The following is a 12,798-nucleotide window of genomic DNA, read 5'->3' as shown; positions in this document are numbered from 1 at the left end:
TTAGCTCGCCTGAACGTGGCGTAATGATTACGTCATGTCAAAGTAGAGAGTAGAGAGTGTAGCGTTCCGTGTGAAGAGCAGGAAGCAACTACAAAATCTTTCAGTTTGGAAAATAAACACAAGTTACATGAAGAAGCATGTGACTTGTGTGCAAGGCAAGTAGAAAACTCCGAGGGAGTTGTAGTGGTGTCTAGCTGCATGTCGCTAGCTGTAGAGACAGATGCCGTTGACATGGCTGATGATCATGTGGAAAATATATCGAGGCAGAACTACAGGCAGATTTGTGATCGAAAATGCTGCAAGGTTTTTGTTTTGCATTCAGAAGAAAGAAGCAAATATTCTGTTCGCCTGGTGTGGGACGCTATAACCTGAAAGTCGAGTTCAAATAACCGGTCGCTGCATCTGGATTTTGACCACATTGGCATGGGCTCATTTGTACATATTCTGGGTTTAAAGTTCTAATTTCACAAGAATTGTGATTTTCTTAGCAGATGGCTGTAGCTTGGCCGTTAACTGTATAGTGGACTTAAGGAGATTGTGTGTGACTGTGCAAGGTACAATGAGTGGATTGATTGTAAGATCGTAGTGAACGATGGGCAGGATGTTTGTTGTGTGTGGTGAAACGCGGGCTTATCTGCACTTTTTTCATAGCGAAAAAAACCTTTCGAAAGGGGGGCTTTCGTGGTGTGATTGTCCGCGTTCAAAAAGTGCGCCACTCCATCAGCCTGAAGAAGATGAAGATAACGCTCAGTTGCGGCACGTGTTGGCGTGAACATTTTGGTCCAATGAGGTCCCACCACGGAGATTTCAAGGCCGAATGGCCGGGTACCACGAAAGAAGAGAATCTCCAAACCGGACGCGACAAGTGGGCCAGAGCGGAAGCAGAAGCCTGAGCAGAGCAGATCAAGGAGAGTTCGAAGAAGACGGGGCAAGCGGAAAGTCGTCATGGGACCGGGCGCTCGAGATGAGCCATCGGGCGTCAGACCTGAGCCTGCAGGACTTCGACCGGCCGGGGCCTCCTGCCGTCGTGTTCCCGCTCGAGAGGACCGTGGCCATCCGGTGCCGAACTGCTACCCAGAGCCTATGTACTTTGGTTCTAACAAGCGAGCAACAGCCATCGGGCTACGAGCCCGAGCTTAGCGCCCAGCTGCTTGGCCAGGTTGACCCTGGTTCCCGGACGCCTCGCCACCAGTCAGCATTCTCTCATAACTGACGGGTCCACACTCCTAAAGCCAGAGCCACCACGTTCCGGTCTGGTTTCTCGACGTGTCGTCAGCAGCCAGCGTTCCTTCATCGCCATCCTGCCCGTGTCCTGAAGCCGGAACCACCGCGTTCTGGTTTGCTCATCGTCACCGAATTCAGCGCTTGGGTGACACCGAACAGATATCTTGCCCTTCTCCACCGCTCAGTCCAATTCAGACGTTACATTAGATTGAACACTTTGAACTTCTGTGTGGAGTGTTGATAGATTGATTTCGCCGTGTCCAGTGAACTGTTTATTAGTTGTCTCGTTTCATTGGGAATTTTCATCTTTTTACTTTCAATTAAACTTCTTGTTTGAGTTTTGGTAAAAACGACTTAGTCCCTTCGTTGCGTCTCTCGTAGGTTTCAACCTTAGAGAGCTCTTCTTACTAAACCTCAAAAAGAACCTCGCATGACAGGATGTCGCCTGCACAAGGCAGCTGCTTGTGTTGTGTTCCGGCCCTCCGGGTGTACATTTCGCGGAAGTGAAGCGATCATCATATGGTCGAGGATTTCGCCGGGAATCAGTCAACTCTAGAGGATCCCTGGCTGTCAAGTAGAAGAAGCCGATGGGGGAATGGTCCAAAATTTTTATGTCCCGAATGCACCATTGTCCCGGCGAATGCAAGCTCTCTCACCTTTCCATTGTCGAAGCTCTTCCAGAGTTCACCGTAACGTTTCCATTGTCGTAGCTCTTCCCGAATTGTCTATAGCATACCATGTGGATGGTTTCAAGAAAAACTCATGCGCGTGTTTCGGCCCCAGAGCTCAGACATGATGAACAGCGTTACTCACAGGTCAATGGTGCGCGTGCTTTGACACGACGCAGCGATTCAAGTAACTGATGTTATAGCCAAGGCAGACGGCTCGTGACAACACTGCTGGGCGGTGTGTCGTTTCTCCTGGCCATATGCAGTTTCGCTGTAAAACCAACATCGTCAGAGTTGCCCCGACGAATGCCGAGAATAAAAAACAGGATCTCAGAACTAGATGGACAGAACATTCTGCGCAGAGGTCTAGCACAGTGCAACACCAGGTCTTCTGGCTGGTTTGGAAAAAGACTTTATTCAGGCATATTGTCACTGCCACATCATGGGGTGGCAGTAAAAGTTATTCATTTATTTAACATAGCAATAATCATAACGTTGGTACTCCAAGAATACAGGCTTGATGTCGGGTGAACACACATTGTGGTCACATTGTTGGTACCGCTTTTATGCAATTGTAATAAACATTGCCTTTAAAATGCTGTCAATAAGCAAACTATATTTAGGCATCGCTCAATACTGGCAATAAATCTTATGATATTCACATCATCACACCGCAAAGTGCACTTCGTTTAATAATACTGACGTCAAGGCTCTAACGTGATTGGTGACGGTGTGTCAGACCACAGGTTACGCTTCAAGGTACAGTGTAGTTCTTAATAACTTACTCACCTCCTTAGAACTACAGCGCTTGTAAAGGCACGCACCTACCTCGTAACGATTCGCTTATAGCCAAGAAACACAGCATAATCGCTGACATTTCAGCATGTGAACCGCTCAGTACGACGTCCGCATCTAAAATTTTTGCTTTGTTTTTTCTGCAGAATAAAGTTAGTGCAACCAAAGGATGCCAAGTGGGGGAGTTTCCACAACGGAAGTTGGAATGGCATGATCGGCATGGTGATACGTAAGGTAACCAGGATTCAGAATTTATATAGTATCTCTACAGGTTATAGGCATTGAAAAGCTTGCACTAGTACGCAAAACACATCCGGTACAATGTGTCCTCTTTATTCAGAAGACTTGTTGAGGAGATCTTGCTGCGAACAAACACATTTGATCACGAAACAAAAATTTTTGCTATATTCTGTAGATGCTATTAAACGCTGTGGTGGATAGAAGTCACCTTTGGTTTGACCTGCGAGAAGCTGAATGAGCATGCGGGTCTAACATATCCAAATAGGCAGCGGAGGGCGTAGCTGAAGTAACGTGAATCACATTTGTTCTGATATATTTAGGAAGTGGGTAAAAATAGAAATACTGTTCATGAACAAAACTTTGCCTATAGCTTGTTGCGATTGCATTAAAAACCTCACTTCACTGAGTTTTGAGCCGCTCTCGTGGCCTTAAGAGTAGTAGCAGTAGAGTTCTGCAGATAGGTTCAGAACTTTTATATACTAGAAAACTTCTTGTCATAAATAAAGTGGGGCGGCATAAAATCAGTATACCAAGTAGCCCGCGCGATGCTCTGGACTGTGTGGGGAAGGTCCTTGTTCCTGCACCTACTGCGCTCTTCACGTGCACCAAAACTTTGTGATGACCTTTTAACCTCCGTACTACTCCACACTCAATGGTCCAGCAACTAGCGGCAAATGTTTCAATAAAATCTATTTAACACCGGCAACACCGTGCCCGGAACTGCCTTGTAGCTACTGTATATATATATATATATATATATATATATATATATATATATATATATATATATATATATATATATATATATATATATATATTGTGATGAAGAAGACCGAAACTAGCAATGTGGCACAGAAGCGCATGCTAGGCAAGCGAGGAGGAGGGGAAAAAGGGCAGAATAGAACAGCTTGCCTAATCAGAGGTGTTGTGTCTGTCTCGCTCATTACAATGGCGCAGTCCGACAAGTGAACCCTCTGCAGAAAGCCACCAGTACCTGTCTTCGTGGTCCGTCGGCAGCGCGGGCTTCTCCATGAAGAAACGCCGTTCACGCTTCCTTAGCGATGGGGTCCCACCCACCGCTTCATGCACCCTTCAGACCCCCTGTGGACGGCGTACAGGCCTCCCCTGTGGCTCTAGGCCATGACCTGATTGAAATCCTGCCACCGTTTCACGGCAGGAATCCGCACCGCCTCCGTCTTTTGGGAATGCCGCTCACGTTTCCCATAGCCTACAATCCCCTTGCGGTACTCTTTCAACAAACGAGCCGCCATGGAATGCCGTCCAGGTTTCCCTGCTTAAAGGTGTGAGTGCTGCAATCGCTACTTACTTACTCAAAGACCAGGATCACTGACTCTTCAGTCTTATTGCCCAACAGCACCACGTACCCGCGGCGCACCATCGCGCTACTCCGCGTCGAGACTAACGAACTGACAGCGTTGATCGCCGAGCGAACTTCTACAACGTTGCCAGCATTGTGTGACATAAACGCCGTGTTGGATGTAGCTGCCTCACACAACCTTAAGGCAAGCACACTGGAGCAATGCAGGGAGCTGCGGTCCTCTCTCATCGAGCTCTCACACCAGCTCTACTGCTTCGCGTCGGTGATCTCTGCGTTGCCACCTGCCACCTCACAATCACCAGCCGTCTGCGAACTACCGGAAATCCACGGGGTCCGGAATGACTCCGACAACTGGGCGGCAACCATAAACGAGCTAGCAATGCGCTTAGCCTGGACAGAGAATCAGAAATGGTATGTGGACATAGACCGTCTTCGGGAAGGTGCAGGACTTGGCACCGGTATGAAGGCTGGAAGCAGCAGTCATGGGTGGAGTGGAGCTTCAAGCTCATAGCTGTTTTCGGTCCGATTTCCTGTGCCACCTGTCCATGCAACTCAACCTTCTCTCAGGACGGAACTCGGGAAAAGCCCGACCTAGAGGATGCAATTCGAGCCACTACCATCCTGTCATCTCTTGGTGACCAAGATGTAGGGAACAAGGACGATCGTGTAACTCTGCCTTGCACAGGCCTTTCTGCAGTCGTATTTAGAGATAGTGATCAGCACCGGCCCGATGATGCAGATGTGTCCAGCGGGTCCCTGATGGCGAGCTTTGAGCAACGCTCTGCAGGAGGCCGCAACGCAGGTCGTCCGGTCGACTTAGAGTCACTGGCCCCCATTCTATTGGACATTCTACCACCTAATGAGACAAATCTCGCCGCTGAGTATATTAACATCCCATTTGACCAGGTGGAAGAGAGTATGCGTGTGACGCATGCACTGCCTGATTTGGTAGAGTCTCCGATTTTCGAAACGGCTTCCGTTGAGGATCTCCCGCCAGTACGCAGCATGGCTTCAAGTATCGCTGACTTTATAGCGTCAGGGAGCCCCATAGTGACAAGGTTGCGCAAGTCACGGTCTATGCAAGTCACGGACTATGCAAGTCACGGCGCAGGAGCCACGCCACAGGTCAGCATGAAAACTTCACCGCAAAGTAGTGCAGATGTCCAATGGCACCGAAAACATCCCTCGATCCGCCGAAAATTGCGCAGACGGCTGCGTATGATCCTACTTGTTTTGTTGCCGGATCCACCATTTCCTGCCATGTTTTCTAAAATGTGGTGGGACAAAGAAAAGCGTTCTGTGATCAACCTGCGACAATGTCGATTCAGTCGGGGCCGCCGGCACCAGAACCATCTCCAAAAAAACACACCACTGAAGAAAACTTCTACCATGAGAATGCCTGCTCGGTCCACCAAAGAAAAATTGAAGTCGAACTGCTTTCTCTGAAAAGTCGGAGCATGGCCGAGGCTGTAGACTGCCACGCGGCAGTCAATGTCGTCCCGCGGAGTCATCATCAATAAAGGGACCAACCAAGACCCAGTCCCCACCACGACATGGCAAACGACTCAGGCGACTTAGCCAGTGTCGGCCACCGGAGCCAATTTCGACAAACTTCCAGCGTGGTCAAGGCCGACCACGACGATGCAGCTGACCCCGCTCACCTGAAGCAATGTCAACTGCTGCAGCTAGCCTCACCCACATGAACATTGTCGTGTGGCCCATCGACAATGCTTGCAGTCATGGCTGAGTGTGAAGACGAAAACCGAAACTGGCAATTTGGCACAAGAATGGATGGTAAAATTTATTTCGTCAGAAAGCAACTGAGGATGATTCCGTGTTAGATAGCCATCAACCCAAGGTTGGCGGCGACCTGTGTGGCCCACTCGATGACCCTTAACTGGACGACTGGGTCTGAGCTCGTCAACATGGCCTCCCAGTGCTCAAAAGAGAGATCATGCATAATATCCACAGGCGGCGGCACTATGCTACATTTCCAAAATATGTGATAATATGTTGCCACAGCCTGACACCATTTGCATTCCGGCTTAATCTCCTCCGGGGACATTTTGTTCAACACGTAAGGGTGGAAAAAGATCGCGTCTGCAGTTTTCTCCAGACGCATTCCTGCGCCTTAGTCAACCGCTTGTGCGGGGGCGGATAAAATCTCCGATCTAGTTTATCACGATTCGTTATCTCAGGAAATGACACCAGCCCATCTCTCGCTGACCTCCCCTGAACTGGCGGCTCTCCTACCCGGCTGACGAAACCTCGAGAATTCAGGTGAGCCGCCTCGTTCCCAGGGTTCCCAGAGTGTGCTGGTACCCAGACAATTTCTATTTCTCTAATATCTCGTCCCATGGCCCCATGCAGATATCATGCGGTGGTCGCCGATATTCTGCCCCTCGCCAGATTTCAAATGGCTGTCTTTGAATCACTGAGAATCAAATCCGACTGCGATTTAGTTATAGCCGCCCCGCCGCGGTGGTCTAGTGGCTAAGGTACTCGGCTGCTGACCCGTAGGTCGCGGGTTCAAATCCCGGCTGCGGCGGCTGCATTTCCGATGGAGGCGGAAATGTCGAGGCCTGTGTGCTCAGATTTGGGTGCACGTTAAAGAACCCCAGGTGGTCAAAATTTCCGGAGCCCTCCACTACGGCGTCTCTCATAATCATATGGTGGTTTTGGGACGTTAAACCCCACAAATCAATCAATCAATTTAGTTATAGCCGCTTCCTCTGCAGTTTCCGAGGAGCGGGTTTTGACCGATCCAGAGGCGACCGAGCGTCCCCACCTGTCCACCACCACAATCACAAAAGCGTTTTTGTCCTTCTATTCCGCAACATCTGTATAGACTGCCAGTTTGTGCTCGCCGTACTCAACGTGTAAAGCTCAGGCTTTTGTCTGCCTGCGCTGCGTATGGTGAATTGGATGCAAATTTTTGGGCAAAGGTTTTATGTACAGGGCCTTATGTAACTCTCGCCGCACCTGAATTTTAGTGTCCCCAGTGGGAGCCTCTGCTGCAATGTCAATCCTTTCCAATATGATCCTGCCCGCTTTGGTTGTCGAAAGCCTAGCGTGCTGCATCACCAGATGCGCCTCCCATAATTCATCCAGGGTGTTGTGTACCCCTAGTATTAATAGCCTTTCTGTAGGCGCGTTGTTAGGCAACCCAAGAGCTGCCTTGTAAGCTTGCCGAATCGTACCCTCGACCTTAACTTCTTCTGCAGCATCCAACTTCATATAAGGTGTCGCGTAAGTAACCCTGCTTAGCACAAACGCCTGTACCAGCTTACATGGTTCTTTTAGGGGCGAAGCTCCTTAGGGCGTGGGCTGTGCGTCCCCTGTAGCCTGTATGTAGCCACCTCTAGTTTAGTTCTTGCAGTGTTCAATAGATGGCGATACCGTCCCCTGTATGTAGCCACCTCTAGTTTAGTTCTTGCAGTGTTCACTAGATGGCGGTACCGTCTCCTGTATGTAGCCACCTCTCGTTTAGTTCTTGTAGTGTTTACTAGATGGTGGTACTTGTAGCTGATGATGAAAAGATGCAAGATGTTATAAACTAGAAAGCGGTACTTGTAGTTGATGAAAGACGCGAGATCTTATAAAATAGGAATGATGTCACATATGGCGCGTGTCATTGGTTGAAGGCAATCGTTCGATTTAGTGCGGCGACGTACGCTAGGAGGAGCGATGTAATAAAATCGAGTGGGCAAAATGTACAGAGGATTCATGGTTTACCAGGTTTACCTCCGGAGCTTCTCCCACTCATCATCATTCACTTCGTGGATATGGCGGAATTTTCTCTTTAACCCCGCTCTTACGGTTAGTGATTCTTCTGATTAGCCGGACAGTACCATTGACCGTGGTCTTAACTTTTTCAAGGGCCACCATATTCTTCCTGTTAGTTTGCAGATATAGGCCAAGAATTCTAATCGTTTGATCTTCAGCTGCCGGCATACCCCCTATCTTTACTTCTAATGACGGTGGCGGAATATAGTGTCTTGCATGTAGCCCTGTGGGTTTGTCTTGAACCACAAAGAGCTCCGACTTGGGCTGAGAGCATGAAAGTCCCGCCTCCCCTGACAACTCTTCGACAATTATAACTGCCTGTTGTAGTGTTTCTTGAAGATGCGCGTCACTACTCCTGGTTACCCATAGAGTATTATCATCTGCATAAAATGTGTGTTTGAGTCCTAGTATCTCCTCCAGTCTTGGCGGTATTTTAATTAAGGCGATGTTAAACAGGAACGGTGACAAAACTGAACCCTGCAGCGTCCCTTTGCCTCCCAACGCGAATGACTACGACGCGAATGACTACGATTGGATATGTCCTATTGAAATTTTTGCGGTTCGGCCCTCCAAGAATGATCTGATGTAGCGAAATGTTCTGACCCCTGGGCAAATTTTCGATAGGTTATTCAATATTGCCTCATGCGAAACATTGTCGAAAGCTTTATTCAGGTCAAGCCCCAATACAGCTTTGGTGCCCGTGCCATTCCCGGGATCGACTACATCATGTTTTATCTGTATCATGATATCCTGTGTGGACAAATGGGCCCTGAAACCTATCATAGTTGGGGGAAAGATGGCCTTGTCCTCTGCATATTTCTGAAGCCTGTTGAGAACCACGTGCTCCATCAATTTGCCCACGCATGATATCAGCAATATGGGGCACAGGTTTTCCAAGCAGAGTTTCTTGCCTGGCTTCGGAATAAATATAGTCCTAGCATGCTTCCATTGTGCTGGGATCTCCCCGGCCACCAAATACTCATTTACCAAGTCAGTGATCGCCCCGACCAATTTGAAATCTAGGTTTCTCAGCATTTTATTAGTAACTCCATCCAGGCCTGCGGCAGACGTAGTACGCAGCTGCCCCATGGCAAATTCCATCTCCGCAATTGTGACCTCTTCATCTAGTTCTGAGTTTTTCACCCCCAAGTAGTGTGGTAAGCAACCGTCTACTCCATCAGTTATGTACCGATTCCGGAGTTCCTGTATAAACTCTCCAATTGTGCCTTCATATTGATGCATTAACCAAGTCGTTTGTCCCCATTGCGCCTATTTTGTTGTTGTCGGATCCAAAAGATGCCTTAACAGCTGCCATGTATTTGCATCCAAACTGTCCATTATGCGATCACAAATCTGGCCCCACTGCTTGGCTTGCAACTCAATGGTATAATTTTCGATTTTACGTTCAAACTTGGCAGTCCTTATGCGAAAAACGCCATTATGTTTTTGCTTCTTCCACCTGCTCAAACGACTCGCGTGGGCTTCCCATATGTGTAATAGTTTCAAGTCAGCGGTAAACTCCTCCTGCTCGACTAGCACTTCTACCGTGGTATTATTTACATCCTCCTTGAGCGCCTCTACCCATGCATCCAGGTCATTAATTTTCCCGTTCACAGTGCCTGCTCTGTTTTCCTAAATCTGTCCCAATCTGTAATTCAATGCCCCTTCACTTTGTCTTTACGCTTTGCAGCGCTAAACGCCGTGGAAAGAATACAGTGATCACTTCCTAGGGCTTGTCGCATGTTAATCCACTTTGCATTACTGATGCCTCTAAAAAATGCAAGGTCTGGAGAGGTATCCATGCTTATGCTGGTGCTTATCCTAGTACGATCTTGTGAATTGTTTAACAGCGTCCATCGCAGATCCCGGGCAACTTCCCAAAGCTGATTACCTTTTAGGCTGGCTCGAATATAACACCACTACGGGTGAGGCGCATTGAAATCTCCTACCTCTATGAGCGAAGCGCGAGCTGCTAACCGCTGAGTTTGAATCAGGAGTTGTGGCAAGCCCAATCCTTTATTTTTTGAGGAACTATACACAATAAGTAAAACAGACTCTTCTCATACTTCGGTTAGGCAAAATCTCTAGCAGGACATAGTCTTCCCTGCTGCTATCTACGGAATGCTAAATGGCAGTGATGTTGCGATGGACTAGCACGGCTGTGAAGACGCGTGATACGCCCCTTGAGTCAATTCCCGGCGCTGTATATGCCTTAAATCCAGGTAATTTTACGGAACCACTAGCCTCCTGTAAGGCTATTATGTCTGGTTTACTGTCCAGATTTTGTACGCTGACCGACACTCCTACTTCTAAATTTAAATATAAACCAAAAGAAGTGGGTTGAGGAAAGGCTGCTGTGATAGCTCAGTGGTAAGAGCATCGAACGCGTTACTATAGGGTCGTAGGTTCGATTCCTGCTCACGGCTGGTTATTTTTTTCACACACTTTTCTTTGTTCCCATTGACATTCCATTTGTTTTAATAACTTCCCCTATACCTTCCTTGGCATTACTGTCTGTTAGATCTCATTATTATAGTGTCAAAACACAAAAAAACGAGCCCTTAGGTATAATCTTCTATCCCTGATTCATTAACGAGGGTATCGTACTGGCAGACTCGGTGTCATTAGGTTGTATACGAGGGACTATTGGTCAGCTGCCCGCTCGTTCACTTGCTACGTGACGCCACACATCCGCACAAAAGGGTCTTTCGCACACCCGGAAAAGTGAGGTGAGGGAAGGCCGCTGTTAAGCTCAGTGATTAGAACATCGAACGCGTTATTCGAGGGTCGTAGGTTCGATTTCTGTTCACAGCTAGTTATCTTTTCACCCACTTTTTTTCTTCTTATTGACAATCTATTTGTTCTATTACCTTCCCCTATACATTCTTTGGCATTACTGTTTCTTAGATCTCATGATTATTGTGTCAAAAACACGGAAAAACGAGCCCTTACGTATCCACTTCTTTCCCCTATTCATTACGGAGGGTCTCGTACTGGCAGACTTCGTGTCATTAGGTTGTATACGAGGGACTATTCATCATCTACCCTCTCGTAATAAGTCCAAGTGCTACCTGACGCCACACATGCGCATAAAAGGGTGTTTCACACTCGCTGCTTGGCCTATAGATGGCACAGACCGACACTCTTACTTCTAAATTTACATATGAACACGAAAAAGTGCGGTGAGGAAAGGCCGCTGTGATAGCTCAGTGGTTAGAGCAATCGAGCGCGTTATTCGAGGGTCCTATTTTAGATTCCTGCTCACGGCTGGTTATTTATTCACCCACCTTTTTTTTTCTTCTTATTGACATTCCATTTGTTCTAATAGCTTCCCCCATACGTTCCTTGGCATTACTGTCTGTTAGATCTCATTATTATTGTCTCAAAAACATAAAAAAACGGGCCCTTAGGTATACACTTCCTTCTCTTATTCATTAGCCAGGGTCTCGTACTGGCAGACTTGGTGTCATTATGTTGTATACGAGGGGCTATTGGTCAGCTGCCCGCTTGTAATAAGTTCACGTGCCACTTGACGCCACACATGCGCACCGAAGGGTCCTTCACACTCGCGGCTTGCCTTATAGATGGCGCTGACTGACACTCCTACTTCTAAATTTACATATAAACCCGAAAAAGTGGAGTGAGTGAAGGCATCTGTAATAGCTCTGTGGTTAGACCATCGAACGCATTATTCAATGGTCGTAGGTTCGATTCCTGCTCACGGCTGGTTATATTTTACCCCAATTTTCTTTTTTCTTATTGACATTCCATTTGTTCTAATAACTTCCCCTATACAATCCTTGACATTACTGTCTGGTAAATCTCATTACTATTGTGTCAAAACACGGAAAAACGAGCCCTTAGGTATACACTTCTTTCACTTTTTCAGTAACGAAGGTCTCGTACTGACATACTTGCTATCATTAGGTCGTATACGAGGGACTATTGGACAGCTGCCTGCTCGTAATAGGTTCACGTGCTACGGGATGCCAGACATGCCCATAAATGGTGTTTCACATTCGCCGCTTGGCTTATAGATGGCGCTGACCGACACTCCTACTTCTAAATTTACATATAAGCTCACAAAAGTGGGATGAGGGAAGGCCGTTGTGATAGCTCAGTGGTTAGAGAATCTAACGCATTATTCGAGGGTCGTAGGTTCGGTTCCTGCTCACGGCAAGTTATTTTTTCACCCACCTTTCTTTCTGCTTATTGACATTCCATATGTTGAATAACTTCCCCTATACAATTCTTGGCATTAATGTCTGTTAGATCTCGTTATTTTTGTGTCAAAAACACGGCAAAACCAGCCCTTAGGTATACTTATCGTTCCCTTATTCAATAACGAGCTTCTCGTACGGGCATAGTTGGTACCATTTGGTTGTTTACGAGAGAAAATTTGTCAGCTACCCGCTCGTAATAAATTCACGTGCTAGGTGACGCCACACATGCGCATTAAAGGGTGTTTGACACTAGCCACTTCGCTTGTAGATGGCGCTGACCGAAACTCCTACTTCTAAATTTACATATAAACCCAAAAAAGTGGGGTGAGGGAAGGCCGCTGTGATAGCTCAGTGGTTAGAGCATCGAATGCGTTATTTGAGGGTTGTAGGTTCGACTCCTGCTCGCGACTAGTTATCTTTTCACCCACCTGTCTTTCTTCTTATTGACATTCCATTTGTTCCAATAACTTGCCCTATACATTCATTATCATTACTGTCTGTTAGATCTCGTTATTATTGTGTC

The sequence above is a fragment of the Rhipicephalus microplus genome, unplaced genomic scaffold (assembly GCF_043290135.1).
Source record: "Rhipicephalus microplus isolate Deutch F79 unplaced genomic scaffold, USDA_Rmic scaffold_13, whole genome shotgun sequence".
Classification (NCBI taxonomy): domain Eukaryota; kingdom Metazoa; phylum Arthropoda; class Arachnida; order Ixodida; family Ixodidae; genus Rhipicephalus; species Rhipicephalus microplus.
The sequence above is the reverse complement of the archived record's forward strand: the minus strand, read 5'-3'. Positions refer to the sequence as shown.